General features: G+C 50.5%; 1 protein-coding gene across 1 annotated transcript in view; it reads left to right on the top strand.

Annotated features, from left to right (window-relative positions):
• The first annotated feature begins 17841 nt into the window (after positions 1–17841).
• Positions 17842–21926, top strand: part of CFAP74 (cilia and flagella associated protein 74) — a 70669-nt gene continuing 66584 nt past the window's right edge. Inside the window, exon 1 of the mRNA XM_063104296.1 lies at positions 17842–17937. The gene's annotated coding sequence lies outside the window, so the exon portion shown is untranslated. The remainder of the gene's footprint in view (positions 17938–21926) is intronic.

Below are 21926 nucleotides of genomic sequence, written 5' to 3'. Positions count from 1 at the left end.
GGCCTCGGCGGGCTCGGGCTCGGGCTCGGCGCGGGACGGCACCGGCGGGGAGCGCGGGGGAGCGCGGCGCGGGCGCGAGGGGCGGACGGAGCGCGGGGCCCGCCCAGCCCGCGCCGCCCCTGAGCCGGGCGACACCCCCGAGTCGGGCCACCCGCTGCCCCACTGCCTCGCGGACCGCCCTCGCCGGCTGCAAGCGGGTCCCTCCGAGTGTCTGCCCGGGAGGAGAGCCTGGCGCGACACCGCGTGGACGCGGCGGCTCGAACCTCGTCCCCGAAGCGGGGGTCCCAGGTCCAGGGCCGCTGGTTCTGGCAGCTCGGGCGGGAGCGGGAAGGTGCCAGCGTCCCTGCGGCCGTCACTGCCTTCTCCTGGGAGACAGGACCCCCCACCTCCAGCACCAGACTCCTTCCAAAACCCTCGCACTCGCAGAGCGGTCCTGCTTACTGGGGACCCTCGACTGTGGCACCGTCAGAGGAAAGGCCGTGGGCACCGTTGCCGGTCCGCTGGCCACGGTTCTGCGGGCAGAACCCGGCTCTGGCCCCAGACACGGCGACTTCTCAGCCCGGACTGGTCAGGCTCCAGCAGACGTCCAAGGGCCTGGCAGGTGGCTGGGCTCTAGCAACGACCAGGTCCACCTTCCACACTCCAAAGAGCTGAGAAAGTCAAGGCCCTGCACATCTATTTAAATCCTTTTGAACATGAAGTTTTGCAGCAGTTTCCCTTAAAAAGCTGATCACAAACTTTAATCATTGTTCAGCCTCGTTTATTTACTTGTGGACCCCTAATAGCTGACAGCATAAAGTGAGCTTCTCATGAAAACATGTAAAAATGGGCAAACTTGTCCTGGAGTGGACTAAGTGCCCGTGGATGACTGTGGCCACCGGCCAGGGCGGGGCAGGCTGAGGAAAGGGTAGAAAGGGATTTGCTACCGGGAACCGCCAGCCTGACCCAGAGCACGAAGAACGGAAGGGTGGGGCTGGGTCCCGGCTCGCTTGCTTAAGTCTGGCAATGGGGCTCTCAGAACCCCACCAGGCGTCAGCTTAAGTGCCCCCTTTCAGGGCTCCTGGCTGGCCCCTACCTACAGTGGGTCCTTGTGGTAGGGCAGCACGGACCTCTCTGTGTCCCGTGGTCCTTCTCCGAGCCTGTTTTGCGCCACCTCTCTCTCAATGTCAGTGGCCTCGTGCCCATTTGTCCCTTCCACAGAGGCTCACTGGGAACTTTGAGGAGTTAATCTGTGAACTTGAGAGCTGTGAATGTCCACGGCTACCATCTTTTTTATTCCCCCACCAGAACGGGGTCTTGTCTGTCTGCTCTTTGTACAGTCCCTCGTGTCTACAGTCTCTAGTATACAATAGATGCTTAATAAAGGTAGGAAAACATACAGGCTCAGAGTCTCCAAAACCCAGCACAACTGTTCTGGTCGGCATCTCGTTTTCAGCCTCCATCTCTCAGTCCTGAGCTTTGGGACCTCGTGGTCAAGTTAGTCTGCGGTCACTCTCCTTTCAATGTCTGAGATAATCTTGCAACTGATAGCCTCTGGGAAATATTGTTGACCATGGCTCACTTGGCCCGATTTCTTCAGAAAGAACCAGACTCCATTGCCCCTCTATTATCGGGGGCATAAAATTAATATTGGACTTTCACTGTGGGGTCCAGTCTGAGCTGGACAGCATCTCAGCCTTGGATCTGGCTAGTTGGGACATCAGAGTGTCCCTTCTTTCTTGAGTACCGGAGGCAAACACATTTCAAAACCACAAATAGAGAAGCAGGTAAAGAAATCACTGCAGACACGTTAGATGCTCAAGATCACTTCCATCATCTGCAGATGTCCCTAACAACAGCCCTTCTCCAGGACGCCCGGGATATTTACCCACCTTAAAGCAAAACGTCTGCGTTCTCTCCCGGAGTCTACCTGTTCCATTTTAGTTCTGTACCGTCCCTAACTGGCATTTCAGTTTGTGTCTGAAGAACAGGAATTTTTATCGTTTGTCCTTCGAGTTGTGTGGGAATTAGTTTGTCCCCACTTGTGAACTTGGGTCCCGCTCCACTAATATGCATAAGCAGTCGGTCTCCCGTTCCCCTCTTCAACTCCACCTGGAGAAGCTCCAGCTACCCCAGAACCAGGAAAGCCCGTGGGGAGCAGTGCCAGCCGCGGGTCGGGAGCAGAGCGCCATGCTGTGTGGCTGGCCCCTGCTGAGGCAAGCCCGAGGCAGCTGAGGGATAAAGCAGCCCAGGGCCGTCCCCGCTCTGAGGACTCAGGAGCACACCCCGGAGTCGGAGGTCTGGGTGCCAGTCCCAGCTCTGCTCTACCTGTCTGTGTGACCTCAAGGAAGTCTTTTTTTCCTGGCTTTGTTTTCTTCATTTGCAAAACAAGGGGTGAAAGTGGTGATCTGTTTCCTCATTGTCCAAAGTCCACGAAGCAGAACTCTGTTAAGAAGAATCTCCAGGAGAAAATCAAGAAGGTGGGATAGATGGTCCCCAGCGTCACTCTCTCCCACAGATCAAACAATTTACTACTATTAAAAAACAACGACAGCAAAGCTGGGGCTGCCAGAGCTCAGGGAAGGGGAGAGATCTACAGAGTTCATGAAGGTGGGAGAAGCCACGATGAGAGAAACAAAGGATCGCTCCCACCATTTCGAGCTCCAGCCACTTCCAGACTGGCCCTGGGGAGCGCACAGAGCAAGAGCTGGCAAATGCCGTGGCTGTGCCCTTTGTATGCAGTTGCTTGGAGGCGGCAGGGGAAAGGAGGGCCTTGGTGGCTCCCAGGCCGGCAGCACCACTAACAGAGTTCCCAGGGACACACATAGGAGCGAGGGGCCACAGACAACTGAAAAAAGGAGCCTCTCAAAGGCCAGTGAGTCATCGCAAAGGACTGGCACATGGACCGTCTCATGGGAGGCGTTTGGAGCGTGGGGGGTGGGGGAGACGGGCCACCAGGGGAACACGGGGGCACAGCACGGACAGCTGATCTGCCTCCCAATCAGCGAAGGACCACTCAGTGGAGACTGGTCAGGAATACAGATCTGCGGGGGGAGCAGTTTGCTGAAAAGACTCAGGCCCAGACCAGAATTTCCACACAGCCCGGGTGCACCTGACCTCACAAGACCCAGAAGTACTTACAAGGTCAACAACGAAAACCTGAGCTGCACAAAAAGCCTTCCCCGGGGAATCGGCAGCAAAGCAGCAATTTAGCTCAGCCACAGGGCTCAAGGGCTGGTCCCCACAGGAACTTTCCCCATCTTAGAAGTAAGCAAAGGACAACAAATTAGTTCCAGTGCAGAGTTTAAATGGTGGGAACAGTGAATAATCCAACACAGAAGTGAAAGGAAAAACAAAAGAACCCACAGATCAGAGACAAAGTTTGATATTAACTAGTAAAGGCCTAACACCACCAAAGAACACCTTCAAAACCTAAAAAAGCTGCAAGGCCCCCAGGCTCCCGAGCCAGCATGGGCTGAGCTGAGGGCCTCAGCCACACACACATGACACCCACAACCAGGCCATGGAAGGAGCTGGCCGTGGGCCATAGGCCAGCCCCGCCCCCTCCCCCAAGCTCCACAACATCTTTGAACGTAAAAACTAATAATAATAAGTAAATAAATTCAAAAACTAATAAGAATATGAGCAATAAAAAAAGTCTCTGGTTGTTTTTATTAAAAATGACAGTCTAACCTACAGATGCTTGGGCTGCCTCCCTTCTTTGTAGGCTATTTCTCATGTGCTGTCCACTACTGTTATTGTGTTGTGGGACAATCCCAGCCTCCAAGTGCGACTTCAGTGAAACTGTCAGAACCTGTCACGAGAAGGGTCTGCGTCAGTAGAAGCTGCTCGTCTCGGATGCAGCATGTGCTCCTCACCAGGCACCCGCGCGATTTCGCCCCCTTTGCACGGAGCAGGGGATCCGTTACCAGACTATGGGAACGGTAATGTCAAAGAGGCTCAAGCTTCAAGCCTCAGGTTTTCGGTCCCCACACATCTGTGAATTCCTCCCTGGTCTCCCTTATTACTTATTTGACATGTAAAACTCTGGCTTCTCCATCAGGTAGGATCCATTCCGAGCCCTTTGGTTAGGTGCTTAGGGCAGCAGATGCTCTTTCCTTCTGCTCGGTGCAGGGGAGGGGTTATGCTGTTCCCATATGGCACTGAGCGGGACACATGCACTCGGCCCTGGCAGGTGTGAAGACCTCACCTCCTGGGCCAGCCGATGGGAGTCACCGACTCAGTTTTTCCCTGGACAGCAATGCCCTAAGTGACACTGAGAAGCCCACAGAAGCATGATCTGCTGGTCTCCCTGAGTATTCAGGTAAACGGCCTGCCGTCCTGCCTATGTTATTTTTTCTGGGTAACTGCTGCACCTGGAGCTCGCAGCAGCACAGAAGCAACGGCACCAAGTCCGAGGCTTGGGCAGAGAGCTGGCCTGGGTCCATTGCAGCAGCTCCGCAGCAGCAGGACAGCCCTGGGAGGGAGAGTTGAGTCATAGAGGAAACTGCACTAGCTAAATTCAAAATCCCTGCCTGATGAGTTGATGGGGTTGCTTTGTTATTTTCCTGGGAAGAAAATGCACCAAATAGAGAAAATGGCAGTGACACAGAGAATAATTTTATTGAGCTTAGAGTGTAATTATTAATCCTATGGTTTTCAGATGGAATCCGTTCATATGGACAAGCAGAGAAAACTTGGCAGAGGGGTGAAATGCGAAATACTCATCACAGCCTGAGGTCAACCGTCTACTTCAATAAAGGATGCAGTTCACTCGGAAACTGGGCTTAGTTTTGCTGCTGTTTTCAGTAATCAAGACCCTGAGACCCACTAAACAATCAAACCTGGCCACTTAGAACATCTTTTTTACACTCGTGTTCAACAGATGTCAAAGACAATTGCCGATGTTTAATGTGGACAAGTCGGAACTCTATTCTCATATTTCATGCTTTTTTGAAGCGGCAATTAGAATTCTTACTTACGATAAGAAACGTTCAACACAAATTAACATTTCTAACGAGAACGCTGTCCATCAAGTGAGAAAAACATTCTTCCTTAGATATGAGCATGACTGAGTTGACAACATGAAAACTCCTAAAACGCACTGCTGGGGACATAGGGTGGGACCCCTGGATGAGCTTGCCACAGCTCGACCTCGGCCTCTGTGCAGGCTCCCTGGGGCTCTGTGGGGGGAACACAGCCCTGCTCCCCTCGGCTCCCTCCTTCTGGTCCCAGATGCCGATCCTCCATGCAGGATGCGAGAGAAATAAATGGTGCTGTAGACCTGCCAGAACATTTGTCATGCTTGGTATTGAAATGCATTCATTAAGCCTCCTCAAGAAAGACCCCATACAGATCAATATTCATTTAACAAATATTTATGGAATTGTTAATCCTACCGTGTGCAGGTATTGGCCTAGACGTTGGGTGTGAACAAGAGATGGAAGGTCCCTGCTTTCGTGGAGTTCACCTTCTAGCAGATGGACAGCAGGCGCCTAAACAGAAAAGATGGGCGACAATTTACAGCGGATTGCATGCTGGGAAGGCATCTCAGCAAGACAAAACCACGGGGAGTGCCCGTGTTGGGGGCACTTGAGATAGGTGTCTAGTGAAGGCCTTTCTATGAGGTGACATTTGAGTGCAGACTTGGATAATACCCTTCCCCTTTCAGAGAAAAAGCCAGCTGTGCAGCGGCCCGGGTGGGGTCCCGGGAGAACAGAAAGCGCAAAGGCCCTGCGGCGGGACCCAGCGAGCAAGTCCACACAGAGGCCAAGCCAGCCTGCGCTGAGATGGGACGTGAGCAGTCGGGGCGGCAGGAGCAGAGCGGGAGGCAGGGGTCCAGTCAGGCAAAGCCCATTAGGTCGCGGCCTGCAGTCAGGTTTTATTTCTAATCAGCTTTATTGAGAAAATTTACATTCAATAAAACTCACTAATTTTAAGTATGCGATTTGATGAGCTTGAGATGTGTGTAGGGCTGCACGGCCACCACCGTGACCATGACATCACACATTTCCATCACCTTACGAAGCTCCCGCCTGCCCTGTGCAGTCATTCCCTCCCCCAGCCTGGTCCCGAGGGACCACTGGTACCTGCTTTCTGTCACTCAAGTTTTGCCTTTTCTAAATATATAAACAGGATCATGCAGTATGTAGTTGGTGTAGGCAGCCTTTAAAGTGGCTCCTAATGGTCCCTGCCTCTTGATATTGGGGCGCCCAGTGACTTGTAACAATTCGTCGAGTGTGACGAGGTATCCCAAGATTAGTTCATGAAAGACTGCAGACTAGACCTGGCTGCCCTCGGGCTGGCTCTGCTGCCACGTCGTGAGCCCATGTGGTGAGAGGCCCACGGAACAAAAGCTGCGGGCCACCTCAGCAGCGGCTGGCCACGAGGAGGCAGGCTCCGGTCCCCAGACGGTGAGCAGCTGGACCTGCCAGCAGCCACTGGTGCTCTCGGCCGTGGACCCTGCCACTGTTGAACCTGGACATGACGTGTCCCTGGCTGACATCTGATTGCAGCTTTGTGAGAGACACTGACCCAGAAAAACAGAGATAATAAACATCATTTTGAGCCGCTCTGTCTTGTGATGACTTGTCACTAGCGATGGGTTACTAACACAGCGGTCTGTGTTTCTTTTTTTTTTTTTTTTCTTTTTTAACTATTTATTTATTTATTTTTATTTATTTTTTTTTTAGCGGTCTGTGTTTCTGACCTCACTCGCCTAAGACTCCTGAGACTCATCTATGTCGTTGCAGGTCCCAGTGGGTTATTTTTCATTGCTGAGCCGTACTCCGTCACATACATGTTATACCTCAATTTGGTTAACTATCCACCTGTGGATGGACATTTGCGTTGTACCCAGGTTTTGGCTACTATGAATAAAGCTGCTTTGAACATTCAAGCACAAGTCTTTGTGTGGACACGTTTGACATTTCTTTACTTTTTTCCTATCCCCAGGTGAATCAAAGGAACGTTTTTCATTTCTTTTGAATGCATGTGCATGTGTGGGATGACTGGATTTTAAGGTGGATGCATGTTTAACTTCACAGGAATCTGCCAATTTGTTTTCCAAAGTGTCTGGACCATTTTGTGCTCCTACCAGCAAAGTCTGAGATGTGAAATTGCTCCACTCCTCAATACTTGACGTTTTAAGTCTTCAATCTTTGCCATTCTAGGCTGTGTGGAGGTATCTTGCTGTGGATTTTTTTTTTTTTTTTTTAATACTGGCAAGGGATCTTAGCCCTTGGCTTGGCGTTGTCAGCACCACGCTCTCCCAAGTGAGCGAACTGGCCATCCCTATATAGGGATCCGAACCCGCGGCCTTCGTGTTATCAGCACCGCACTCTCCCGAGTGAGCCACGGGCCGGCCCTTGCTGTGGATTTTAAGTGCACTTTCTTGGTGACTGACGCTGCTGCGTGTCTCCATGTTATCGTGTGCATTGGTACATCTTCTGATGACGTGTCTGTTCCAGCCTTGAGGTTGTGGGTCTCCCTGTAATTGACTTGCAGGGGTTCTTTACATACCTTAGACTCCAGTCTTTGCTTGGCCTTATGTTATGCAAATATTTTCTCCAGCCTGGGGCTTGCCTATTCATTTTCTTGACAGTATCTTTTACAGAGCCGGATTTCTTGATGAAATCCATTTTGTCACTTTTTCTCGGCGGTTCACACTCCACGTTGGTTGGCGGCCTGCAGCCTTTCCCAGGGGGGAAGCAGGAGCCATCACTGGGCTCCCTTCGCTCATGTCCCCCTCTCAGTGCTTGCTGTCCTTGGGTGCCGATGTGCAGTAACTTGAGAACTGTTGTCCCATGCATTTTGTTCAGTATTTTAGTTGTTTCAGGCAAAAGGTAAATCTGTTTCTGTTACTCCATCTTGGCCAGAAGTAGAAATTTACCTTCATTTTAAAAAATATATTTATTTAAATTATAGCTTTATTGAGATATAATTGACACACCCTAAAACTGCCTTTGTTTTTAAAAGTTACCTTCTCTGGGCATCGAGCCCTGGCTCTTCCTGGGGACAGGTGAGCCACCTGTGCAGGCGCTGAAGTTTCAGAAGAGTCTGGGCAGCAAAGCACTCAGGGGCATCCACCCAGTGTCCCCATCCCACGTGCCAAGGCAGCAGCCTACCTCAGCCAGGACCCTGACCTTGGCATAACAAATCTAGCTGGACTGAGGTTCAGTCATCTCTGAAGCTCAGCAGCTCTAACTGTTCAGACTTCGTTTCGGTTTCCAGTTTTTCCTCTTCCCCCACCACAGGACACAGACGCAAAAGCAGCTCTGTCTTGAACTTCCTGCGGTCCCTCCGTCAGGTGATCACGCAGCTTAACGACAGCCAGCCAGATCATTGGACTGTTCTTGCGTCTCCTGCACCCTCCCAAACACTCATCTTTCTCAAAAGCCTGGATCATCGTACCTGCCACCGTTCTCCCAGCTCATCACGGAAAGTTTCACTGACGGGCTGCAACCCCGTGCAAGGCCTCCACATACCTCCCAGGATAGGCTCCTTGCTGCTGCTGGGCGGGGAGTCATCCAGTTCCAAATGCCCATCTTCCCACCTGCTTTTTTCTCAGACACTCCTGGTGCCATCTGTGTCCTTTGGTGTCCTCCAGTAAGTAGACCATGCAAAAGATTTATCGGGGGCTCGTGTCTATGAACGAGCAAGGGGGAGGGAGGAAGTGGAGGAGGGTTGAGAAGGCTCAGACCACAATCCTCGTCCAACATCTGTGAAAGGAAGGCCTCAGGAAGCAGAACCGGGCAGGGAGAGCCCAGTGCAGCGCAAATCTGACGAAGTTTCAGCCAACGCCATGGAGGGGAACGGAGGGCCATGGAGCCGGGTGTGCTGGTGGACACGCCAGCTCTAAGCCCCCGCCACGCTCAGTCGCCGGCCAGGGGCGACCCAGAAAGAGAGAGGACGCAGCTCACACACTCGGCTGAGCGCGGGGGCTGGCAGTGGGCTGCACCCTCACCGGCGGGTGCAAACGCCTCCTTGAGGGGAGGTTGCTGCAACACGTCTCAGAATAGTAACTTAGATCCTAGCACCCTTCAAGGTGGCCAAAGAAGTCTCATTTCTGAAGTGGACTCACGCGTACTGACGGGTTTGCTGTGCTCGATCCACGGCGGTTTACTGTTCTCTCTGATGCACGAGCGTCCTTACTTTGGCCAGTACGAGCCCCTTTGGGTTGGTTAACGAATCCTCTGACACAATACTAGAATCTTTGACAATTTCCTTGCTTTCTTTTGACAAGATGTCCCAGGATCATCTCCCTCATGTCAGAAATCAGTCATTTTTCCAGGAAGCGATGGTTTCTTTTAGTGGCACATGGCGCGTAAGGACAGCCGTCTGGGCACGGAGAGTGCTCATTAGTATTGGATTGGTGATTGTTTCCAGACCAGCACAGACCAAGAGAATCATGGGCATTTAAAAAATTGTTTTAAATGACATGTAACAATTTTACATATTTATGGGGTACAGAGTGACGTTTCGATACATGTACACAATGTGTAATGACCAACTCAGGGTAATTAGCATATCCATCAGCTCAACCATCGGTCATTTCCTTGTGTTAGGAACATTTGAAATCCTCTCTTCTGGCTATTTAAAAATACACAGTAAATTATTGTTAATTATGGTCACCTCCTAGCACTACAGAGCACTAGAACTTACTCTTCCCATCTAGCTGTAAGTTCGTATCGGTTGACCAACCTTTCTCTCCCGCTCCCACCCTCCCCAGCCTGTAGTCGCCTTAATTGTATTCTCTACATCTACGAGCTCAACTTTTTTAGCTCTCAAAGATGAGTGTAAACATGTGGTATTCATCTTTCTGTGCATGACTTACTCTACTGAGCGTAATGTCTGCAGGCTCACCCGTGCTGCCGTTTCTGGCTGGGTAAGTGCTCCACTGTGTGCATATATCACACTTCCCTTATCCATTTCAGCTGCCAATGAACGCTTGTGTGTGTGTAGATACATATCACGTTTCGTTTGCCCCTTCATCTGTTGAGGGATATTTAGGTTGTTTCCACCCCTTGGCTATCATGAATAATACTTGCTATGAACACTGGTGTACAAATATTTGAGTATTTAATTAATTTATTTTTCTATTGTATTTTATTTTGGTGGGTGGCTGGTACAGGGATCCGAACCCTTGACCTTGGTGTTACAACACCAGGCTCTAACCCAATGAGCTAACCAGCCGGCCCCACTGAGTGTTTAATTTTAATTAATTTAAATTTAAGTAGCCACATGTGTCCAGTGGCTAATTAATTGGGCAGTTATAGGTCTCTTTTACTGGACAGAACTAAGAAATATATTTTAAAAGAAAAAATCATATTAATTCATACTAAATTTTCCATTCAAACCCAGGATTACAGGGGTTTTCTTATTTTATATTCGTATCTCTTCTCTCAAGTTGAAAATATTGGTTCCTAATATTACTGTACTACTTATTTGCTTTATCCCACTTTATATAATAACTCCAGAACAGCAGTATCAATATTATCACTAGGACCAGGATTACTACAAGTAACTTAAGACCCCTTCACAGTTCTGTTTGTCCTCAAGACACAGTGGACCAGGTATGTTCAAGCAAATGGTTGGGTTCTAAAGTCACCTGAAACCACCCTCGTCTGTGCGGTTCAGCCCCAACTCCACGTACAGCTGCGTTCGTTTGTTTCATTCTGTTTCCCATTTTTAGAATTTTTTTTCCATCTTGACTTATTTTTGGTTGTGTAATTACACAGTTCCACAGTCAAATGTACAAGCACATTTAGAGAAATCTAGTGTCTATTCCTGTCCCCTCCTGCCCCTGCTTGGTAACCACTTTTATGTTACTTTTTACCGTAAGAAAGCACTCATGGATGGCCGTATTGTCCCGCCCTCTTAGACAAAATGTCCTAGACCCTGCACCTTGACTTTCTCACTGAATGGTAGGTTCTGGAAGTCACTTCGCAGCAGAACACAGCACAGTGCGCGCACGCTCCCGGCTGTCCTGTGTGGTGTCACTGTGTCACAGCCTCCGCAGCTGGCTCCTTGTGCTCAGTGCCAGCCGTTCTCACTGTCCTTCCCTTCTTTAGCAGAACATGTATTGATTATTAACATGGAAAGGCCCGGAGGAGCAAAGCTTCTCCCATCCTTTGGGTGGGGTGGGGCAAGAAAAGTCTAATTTCTCTTAGAAAAACTATTTTGAGCTGATATAGTGACTCAGTCGTATTCTTGGAGCCCAGAATGCTGAGAAAAAATAAGAAAGATGTGACACCACTGAAGGGACTGAGTGCAGAGGGGATGTGGTGTCACCCGCTCGTTTCCACAGATGCTGTCACAGAGGCTGTGCCTTTCGTGAGGCCTCTTGCTCTCATGGACACGGAGGTGTCAAAGGGCTCCCCAGCCTCGTGTGCGCTGCAGGACGTGTACTCACGGGGCGCTGACCGGCTCTGCCAGGGGGGACATGTCCATCCACGGGCACAGAGAGGACTGGTGGAAGGGACCACCCTGTCCTCCCACCCGCACAGCTCCGTGCCAACAACACCGCCGGGCCAGGCAGGTCTCACCACCAGAGAGGAAGGTCAGGAGAGACGGGCTGAACTGTGCAGAACGCGGTGGGGGCCAGAACCCAGACCCGGCCCAGCCTGGCATTTTGTGCCAACCTTCTGGGGGGGTTGTTTTTTGTTTCGTTTTGTTTTTTTTAAAAAAAAGACGACTGGTAAGGGGATCCCAACCCTTGACTTGGTGTCAGCACCACGCTCTCCCAAGTGAGCCACGGGCCATCCCTATATAGGGATCCGAACCCGTGGCCTTGCTGTCACCAGCATCATACCCTCCCGGGCGAGCCACGGGCCATCCCTATATAGGGATCCGAACCCGTGGCCTTGCTGTCACCAGCATCATACCCTCCCGAGTGAGCCACGGGCCATCCCTATATAGGGATCCGAACCCGTGGCCTTGGAGTCACCAGCATCATACCCTCCCGAGTGAGCCACGGGCCATCCCTATATAGGGATCCGAACCCGGGCCTTGCTGTCACCAGCATCATACCCTCCCGAGTGAGCCACGGGCCATCCCTATATAGGGATCCGAACCCGTGGCCTTGCTGTCACCAGCATCATACCCTCCCGGGCGAGCCACGGGCCATCCCTATATAGGGATCCGAACCCGTGGCCTTGCTGTCACCAGCATCATACCCTCCCGAGTGAGCCACGGGCCATCCCTATATAGGGATCCGAACCCGTGGCCTTGCTGTCACCAGCATCATACCCTCCCGAGTGAGCCACGGGCCATCCCTATATAGGGATCCGAACCCGTGGCCTTGGAGTCACCAGCATCATACCCTCCCGAGTGAGCCACGGGCCATCCCTATATAGGGATCCGAACCCGTGGCCTTGGAGTCACCAGCATCATACCCTCCCGAGTGAGCCACGGGCCATCCCTATATAGGGATCCGAACCCGGGCCTTGCTGTCACCAGCATCATACCCTCCCGAGTGAGCCACGGGCCATCCCTATATAGGGATCCGAACCCGTGGCCTTGCTGTCACCAGCATCATACCCTCCCGGGCGAGCCACGGGCCATCCCTATATAGGGATCCGAACCCGTGGCCTTGGTGTCACCAGCATCATACCCTCCCGGGCGAGCCACGGGCCATCCCTATATAGGGATCCGAACCCGTGGCCTTGCTGTCACCAGCATCATACCCTCCCGAGTGAGCCACGGGCCATCCCTATATAGGGATCCGAACCCGGGGCCTTGCTGTCACCAGCGCCACACTCTCCCGAGTGAGCCACCGGTCGGCCCTCCTTCCACTTTTTAAATCCCAAATTTTATGTGAACGTCCCTATTTTTTTTTAACTTGACAATGAATCCAGACTTAAACCGGCGTGGTCCACACCATCAGGCCCCTGCGCCCGGCTCCCGCCGCCGCCGCCCCGGCTCCCGCCTCCAGGACGCGGCCCCGCCGGTCGCCCGCACTGCGCTTGCGCGGAAGCAGGCGCCCGCGCGCCGGACCACGCGCCTGCGCACGGAGCCTTCCGTTGCCATGGAGCTGCCCGCAACAAACCGAGCTGCAGCCGCCGAGGAGCCGCGGCCGAGAGACCCAGGCCGGCCTGGAGGTGGGTGCGGGGGCGCGGCCCGGGGCCGGGTCCTTTGGATCCGAGCCTGGGGCTCGGTTGGTGGCTTCGACCACCCGCAGGCAGCTCGAGGCCGCGGAGAAAACCTCCACCCAGCAGGTCTGCCGGGCACACACGTCTGTGAGCGTTCCTCGGCCCTGCTCCTGCAGGGACCCCCGCCCAGGGCGGCGCAGCGCGGGGTCCGCTCCTGGCTTTGCAGCAGATGCTGTGGTGTCCTTGGAACGCACTCACGAAAGCACTGGACAGCGCTCAAGACCCTCAGCGTCTGAGCACGTGAGAGGGACAGAGTCATTCATCATCCCAGTTGGGCTTAAATATGTCTAACTGTTTGGGGAAGCGCTAGGCCTCTATTGTTTTGTTTTCCAAAAACTAATACTCCTTTTATCTGTGTAAGTTCGTACGTTTAGCAAACATTCCTTAAGCATCTACGGTGAGCAGACCTGCCCCACTACCCACAGTTCACAAGAATTTGCTAGTAGATATTCTCTGCATACAGATGGTGCATACACTCGCATGTACAACTTCAGGACTGGGGATAAAGCAAAGCTCAGGAGCTGCCACCCAAGTGAAGAGATAGAACTTCATCAGCACCCCAAAAGCACCCCCTCTGCCACTCGAAGACCCCTCATCCTTGATCATGGGCTGACTTTTGTGGTTCTAGTTTCCTTGCTGTTCTTTAGTTTTCTCATCTGTGAATGCATTCCTGAACGGTGTAGTCAAGATTCACCTATTTTAAAACTTTGTATAAGTGGAGTAATACTGTATATGTTCTCTTTTTAAAATTTTTGAAACAGTCCCAAACTTACATAAAAGTTGCAAGTTCAGCACAAACTTTTCCTGAAGCATTTGAGAGCAAGTTGCCTATGTGATGCTCTGTCACCCCCGAACATGTTATAAAGTGTATTTCCCACAAACGAGGACATTCTCCAGCATAGCCACAGTAGGACCACCAAAGTCAGGAGAGCAGCAAGGACCAGTCACTGTGTCTAATCCTCAGCCCCTGTCAACCATGTTTTCCCAGTTGATCCCACAAGGTCCCAAAAGCAGCAGGATCCACTCTGGGATCACACTTTTTACTGAGTTATCATCATATCTCTTTAGTCCCCTTCAGTCCAGAACAGTCTTCATTCTTTCCTTGGCTTTCGTAACCTTGACCCCTCTGAAGGTTATAGGCTAATTACTTTGTAGAAAGTCCCTCCATCTGGTTTTGTCTGTTTCCTCACGATTAGATCCCCATTATGCATCTTTGGCAGGGAAGTCACAGAAGTGACGCCGTAGCCTGCTCATTCCATCCTGTCATGTGGCTCACTGTGGTCGAATTGTCACATTACTGGTGATGTCTGGTTAGATCACTTGATTCAGGTATCTGCCAGCATCTCCACTGGGAAGTTACTTTTTTCCTGTAATTAACTACTGTTTCGTTGGGAGGTACTTTGCAACTGTAAATATGTCATCCCTCCCAGGCTTGAGCTGGGTGACTCTCGTGGTGGACACTGACCTCACCCTGCCTGGGCTCTGACACCCCGTGCTGGGCCACCCCATGGAGCTACCCTCTCCCCTCTCAGGCTCTGACATCCAGCTCTGGGCCACTGCAGATCCTGCTTCAACTGCCCCAACCAGGGCACCTGTTTGAAAGTGAAGAGACGTGGAAGGGCAAGAGCAGAACCTGTGCCTTTGTGTCTTCCTCCCTTCACAGTTGTTTGAGAGACTCGCCCGCGCTCTCGTACGTAATTGTAGTTAATTCATCTTCATTACCATGTAGCATTCCCTTGTATGAATCATGCTGTTCTGCTGTTGATGGCTTTGGGTTGTTTCCAGAGTTACTGCTGTTAGGAGCACTGCTGCTCTGTGAGGTCTTGTTATGTCTGCTGGCATTTATGCACATTATGAGTGGAATTGTGTCCCCTCAAAAATTCGTATGTTGAAGTCCTAACCCCCAGTATCTGAGAATGGGACCTTATTTGGAAATAGGGTCGTTGGTTGGAAGTGGTTAAGATTAGGTCATACATCTTACTGGAATAGGGTGGGCCCCTCATCTGATATGACTGGTGCCCTAACGAAAAGGAGAAATTTGGACATAGACATGCTCACAGAGAGAACATCCTATGGAGATTGAAGTGATGCCGCCACAGGCCAGAGAACTGCCAGGAGCTAGGAGACAGGCCTGGAACGCATCCTTCCGCAGCACCTTCAGAGGGGCACGGCCCTGCCAGCAACTTGACCGCAGACTTCTGGCCTCCAGAACTGTGAGGGAATAAGCTGCTTTTGTTCAAGCCACCAGGTTGTGGTAGTTTGTGAAGGCAGCCTCGGGAAACTATGTAACATGCAAGGGTTTCTGTAGGGTTCACTCCTAGGACAGGCATTGCTGAGTCAGAGAGTGCGGTAGGCAGAGCACTGGCCCCCAAAGACGCTCGTGTCCTAATCCTCTGAACCTGTGAATATTTTATTTACATGGCAAAGAGAAATTAGGTTGCAGATGGAATTAAGGTTGCTAATCAGCTGACTTTGAGATGAGGAGATTGCCCTGGATTATCTGGGTGGGCCCGATGTAATCATAAGGGTTCTTTAAGTGGAAAAGGGAGGCAGAAGAGAGGGAACCGGAAAGATAGCAGCTAAGACTCCTCCCAACATTGCTGGTTTTGAAGAGCGGCAGGTGGCCTTGAGCCAAGCAAAAGGGTGGTCTCAAGAAAGTGGAAGGGAAAGTAAATGGACTCTCCCCTGGAGGCCCCAGAAGGGATGCAGCCCTGCCCAGGCCTTGACTTTAGCCCAGTGACGCTCATTTCAGACGTCTAACCTCCAGAGCTGAGAGCTGTACGATATTAAATCAGTGCTATTTTAAGCCCCTGGGTCTGTGGTGATTTGTTACAGAAACAATAGGAAACTAATACAGAGGGTACGGCGCATTTCTAACTTTACTAGATAATGCCAAACTCCTTTCAAAGTGTCGCCTCAAAAATTCCCAGTCCCACCATTGCTGTATGCATGTCCCCGTTTCGCATCCTTGCCCGCTCCTGGCGCGGACAGGCTTTTACTGTTTCACCAGCTGGCGACTGTGCAATGGTGGTTCACTGTGGTTTTGATTTACTAGTTTGTTAACCAGGCTAGTGCTCTGGTCGGCGTTAGGGGGCACTATTAATCACACCAGGGAAACAGGCATAAAGTCGGGGTCGTGCTGACAGACGCCTCGTGTGCTGGCCGTTTGAGCATCTGCTGCTGCAGAGCCCTGCCAGTCTTCGGCCCGTTTTCCTTTTTCCTGTGGGCTGTCTGTCTGTCTGCTCTATGGAGTCACGGATATTTCTTACACGGTCTCGATGCTACGTAGACCTTTGGGGTTATGTGTTGTAACTGTGTTCTTCTACTTTGTAGAAAAATTTTTTTAAATTTTAAATTTTAAATTTAAATGTAGGTGACTCCCAGCTTGTTGTCTTGTGGCTCGTTTTTTGGTGGCTTATTTAAGAAACCCTGAGGTCATGAAGCTGCATCCCACGCCCCACTTTAAGCCCCCCCCCCTTGTTTTAGATCCTTGCTTTCACACGTGAGCCTTTAGGCACGTGGCTGATATTCAGGGTGGACACACACTTCCCCCGCGTGTTGACTGAGACGTCCCTTTCCTGCCCGAGGCGAGGCCGTCTCGCTGCTATAGCTGGAGCGCTGGTGCTTGGGGCCTGTTGCTGGCCTCTGCTCTGTGCCATTGGTCTGTTTGTCCGTCCTGTCTTAATTTTATAACCTTAGAATAAATCTCGACGTCTGCTGGGGCGCCCCTGCCGGCTTGTTCCTCTTCAAGACTGTTCCCCTTTCGTTCTTCCACATAAATTTTAAAATTATCAGATAAGTTTCTTGTTCTCTTTATCTTGCATGTGCGTGCGCACACACACGCACGCACATGAGCACACACGCACACACGTACGCACACGAGCATACGCGCGCACGCGTGCACGCACGCATACGCACACAAGGGCACACACACACACATGCTCATGCGCACGCACACGGGCACACACGCACACACGCACATGCGCACGCACACACGCACATGCGCACGCACACGCACACACGAACACGCACGCATGGGCACACACACACGCACGCACACACGCACACGTACGCACACGCTCACGCACGCATACGCACACACGAGCGCACAAACGAGCATGCACACGCACGCACGGGCACACACATGCACGGGCACACACGCACGCACGCACGCACACGCACACATACGCACACGCTCACGCACGCATACGCACACATGAGCACGCACACGCACGCATACACACACGAGCACACACACGCACGCGCACACATACGCACACACGAGCACGCACACGCACGCACGGGCACACACGCACGCACACGCACACGGGGGTTAGTGGCTCTGTGGAGCCGTCTGTAAAGAATGGGCACCGTGACAGCACCGCGTGTCCAGCACCTGAGCGCACGTGCATTTATTTATTTACTTTGACTTTCTTCTTTTGTAAACTTTTATCATGTAAAATTTCGAAGTCACAAAAACGGGGGATGATAACGTGAGCCCCGGTGGCCACCGCCCGGCTTCGGCGTCCCCGTCACCGTCTGTCCCGCCGCCTGTCGCCTCCGCTCTCAGCCTGGGGCCGATGTGCTTTAAGGACAATCCCGGGATAACGTCGTCCCCGTGAAAGCGTCAGCGGCGCCCGCGACGCATGAAAGCCTGTTTCTAGCAGCGTCGCCACGAAATCATCGTCAGCCCCGATACTCTTGTAGTAACTTCCCAACAAAATCGAATCGCGGTTCGCGCTCATCTTCAGGGGTTGTCTCGAAAGTGCCTCTTACCGTCGTTGTCTTCAGTGTGGATCCAGACAAGGTCCGTCCCCGCCCGGCGGGCTCGGGTCTCGAGGCTCCTCCAGCGTAAGACGGTCCCCTCCCCTTCCCTTTCCCCGTGACGTTTATTTGCTGAAGAAACTGGGTCACCGGCTCCGTTTGTTTTCATGTGCGTCGCCTTCAGGGTCGCCCGTGGGGTTGGTGTCTTCTGTTCAGACGTCCTGCTTGTCCTTTGTCGTGTTTATGCTTAAGCACTTCGGGGTTTTTTTTTTTTTTTTTATGTAATTGTGCATGGTCAGATTTTCCAAATCCCATTTTCTCATTGTTTGTTCTGATAAATAGGAACATGCTCGATGTTTGTCACTGAAGTCACATCCTGCAACATTGCTAAGTTGCCTCAATGATTTTAGTAACTTAGAGTATATATGTAATTTTAATAATTTGCACATTCTTTTGGATTGTCTTCGTATACAACCATATTATCTGAAAATGATGAGATTTTTTCCTTCCATTCCTTCTCCCTCTAATTCCTTCCACACCTGATTGTTCTGGTCGAGGGGCCTGCCGAGTAGAGAGGGGACGGGTTTAGCCCGTCCTTGCTTTGCTCTCACTATTAGAGAAATGCTTCCAACGATCATGATTAAGTGCGACGCTTGCTACAGGTTATTTTCAGCATATACCCTCTATCTCTTTAAAGAACCGTCAATGTGGTGGATTTCTAACACTAAATAAACCCACCTGGTCATGATATATTGTCCTGTTTATATCCCGGGGCGGTAAGACTTTAGTTTGGATTTTTGTGTCTGTGCTCACGGGTGAGATCATCATGTTTTGGGTTCTTCGTGTGTGGGGTTTTTTGTTTGTTTGTTTTGGTGGCTGGCTGGTATGGGGATCTGAACCCTTGACCTTGGTGGTGTAACACCTGCTCCAGCCACCTGAGCTAACCGGGGCCAGCCCTGGGCCATCACTTTTTTTTCTCAACTTTCATTGTCAGGCTTTGGTGTCAAAAGTTAGGTGAGCCCCATGACGTCAGCCTCGGAGCTGCTGTGAGAAATCGGAAGATACCTTGTGCCTGTGTTAACAGAACTTGACGGGAAGCCTCTGAGCCTTCAGTTTTCTTTGCAGGAATGTATTTGACTATTAATTGAATTTCTTTTATGTCTATAGGACTTTTCAAGTTCTCTATATTTTTAAAACAGTTTTGGTCAGTGATGTTTTTTCTGATAATTTGCCCATTGTCTACATTTTCAATCTTACTGGCCCATTGTTAACGATATTTTTTATTTTCTAAGGTCTGTAGCATCTGCAGTTACAAACTCTTTTGTTCTGATGGGTTATTTGTTCCTTCTCTTTTTATTGATTAGTTTCATTATAGATTTGACAGTTTTATAAATCTTTTAAAAATACTAACTTCTGGCTTTGACAAACATCTGCATCACATATTTGTTTTTGTTGCATTCGTTTCTAATCTCATCTTTTTTGTTTTCTTCCTTCTACTTTACTTGGGTTTATTCTGCATTTCTTTTTCTAACTTCTTGAATTGAATGCTCAGTGCATTTATTTTTAGTCCGTCTTCCTTCCTGATATGCGCACTTAGGGTTACAGATTTACTTTGTAGTACTTCAGCTGCACTCAGTTTGGTATATGATGTTTTCATTCAAAATATCTTATGATTTCCATTATAATTTTTCTTTGACCCTTGGGGTACTTAGAAGTATGTTTCTTATTTTCCAAAAGCATAGTGACTTTATAGTTCTCTATTTCTTATTGATTTGTGCTGATTACTTTTGGTCAGAAAACAAGCTTTGTATGATTTCAGTCCTTTGCAATTTATTGAGAACTGTTTGGGCCCAGTAAAAATAGCTTTTGGAAATACTCTGCATATGCGTTACAGGAGCATTTAAAATTCTATAGTTGTTTGTGTTCTGCATAGGTCTTCTAGATTTGTTTGTTTATCACGTTTTTCAAATCCATATCCTTAATGATTTGCCTGGCTGTTTGTTAGTCCTTGAGAGAGGCGAGTGAAATCTCCCTCCAGGGTTGTGCCTTCGACTCTCTCCTTGTTCTGTTGAAGTTTGCTTTGCTTTGTGGCTGTGCACTGAATGCGTGTGGACTGAGAATCCGTGCGTCTTCCTGGTGAACTGAATGTTTGGTTTTGACACGGCCCTCTTTGCTGCTGTTACTATATTTTGCTGCAAGTGTTTTGTTCATTTCTAGATAACTCCACCAGCTTCCTATTTATAGTTTCTGCACAGTGTACCTCTTTCTGACTTTTAAAATGCAACGCTTCTGCAGGCCTGTGCTTTAGAGTTCTCTTAAATAGCAGACGGTTAGATTTTGTTGTCGTTATTATTGGTTTTTTAATCCAATTTGATAACATACTTTTCTTTAGATTGGTAATGTAATCTTTTTATATTCTTGCCTGCACTTGGATTTAACCTGATAACTTCCTATTATTTTATCAGTTCTTCAAGGATTTTAAGATAATTAAAAAAGGATTTTATCCAGCATTATCCAGCATTTTAAAGTTATTTTCAGCATCATGTCTGGCACACTGGCTAGCCACATTACCAAAAGTGGAACTTCCAACTGCTGTGTGAGTGTGTGTGGAGTGTGCGTGTGTGTCCGTGTGAGTGTGAGTGTGTGCGTGTCCGTGTGAGTGTGTGTCTGTGTGAGTGTGTATGTGCATTTGTGTGTGTGAGTGTGTCCTGTGAGTGTGTATGTGTGTGTGTGTGTGCATGTGAGTGTGTGCATGTTTGTGAGTGTGTGCGTGTGTGCATGTATGTGTGTGTGTTTGTGTGAGTGTGTGCATGTGTGTGTGTGCGTGTGTGTGAGTGTGAGTGTGCGTGTGTGTTTGTGTGAGTGTGTGCATGTGTGTGCGTGTGTGTTTGTGTGCGTGTGTGCATGTGTGTGCGTGTGTGTGTGTGTGCGTGTGTGTGTGAGTGTGTGCGTGTGTGCATGTGTGTGCGCATTTGTGTGTGCGTGTGAGTGTGTGCATGTGTGTGTGCATGTGTGTGAGTGTGTGCGTGTGTGTGAGTGTGAGTGTGTGCGTGTGTGTTTGTGTGAGTGTGTGCATGTGTGTGCATGTGTGTGTGTGCGTGTGTGTGAGTGTATGCATGTGTGTGTGTTTGTGAGTGTGAGTGTGTGCATGTGTGTGAGTGTGTGCATGTGTGTGCATGTGTGTGTGCGCATTTGTGTGTGCGTGTGTGTGTGTTTGTGTGAGTGTGTGTGTGTGCATGTGTGTGTGCGTGTGTGTGTGCGTGCGTGTGTGTGCGTGTGTGTGAGTGTGTGCGTGTGTGTGCGTGTGAGTGTGTGCGTGTGTGTGTGAGTGTGTGCATGTGTGTGCATGTGTGTGTGCGCATTTGTGTGTGCGTGTGTGTGTGTTTGTGTGAGTGTGTGTGTGTGTGTGTGTGTGCATGTGTGTGTGCGTGTGTGGCCGGCACAGGGACTGAACCCTGGACCTCGGCGTCGTCGGCGCCACGCTCTGCCAGCTGCTTCTTGCACGTGCTTTATGCGCGCTCGGCTCTCCATCTGCCTCTCCCGCTTCAGAGACGCGCGCTGCTGCTGGTCCCCGAGCTTCTCCGGCGAGTGGTCCGTGCGGGTTCGCAGCTCAGGTTTGTCCCCCACAGGTCGGGCAGCGCCTCTGTCCCGGGGTCAGTTCCGTCTCGTACTCCCCCCCGCTTCTGTTTTGTCCCTGCTGTTTCTCTTCCACTTGCCTTGTCCTTTCAGATTCACGTGTTGGAAAACACACGTCCTTCCAGGGTTTTAGTGAGGATTCAAGAGGGATGAGAGGTAAACGCCTGTGGGAACTGCCATCTTTAATGGGACATTCAAAGTGTAGATGGTTTCGTGTCGTCATTATCAATAATGTCCCAGCTTTTGTGAGACTGTCATCCACTGGGGCATCCGATGGAACCGTGTGTGATGGTCACATGGAATTCAGGATCGCAGAGCGAATAGGTGTCACCGTTCTGTAAATATCTTCTGAAAACCCAGCCATTCGCAGACTAGTAGGTTAATTGGCTCTTGTAA

The sequence above is a fragment of the Cynocephalus volans genome, chromosome 8, assembly GCF_027409185.1.
Source record: "Cynocephalus volans isolate mCynVol1 chromosome 8, mCynVol1.pri, whole genome shotgun sequence".
Lineage (NCBI taxonomy): Eukaryota > Metazoa > Chordata > Mammalia > Dermoptera > Cynocephalidae > Cynocephalus > Cynocephalus volans.
Note: the sequence above shows the minus strand (reverse complement) of the source record. Positions and strands in the feature narration are given on the sequence as shown.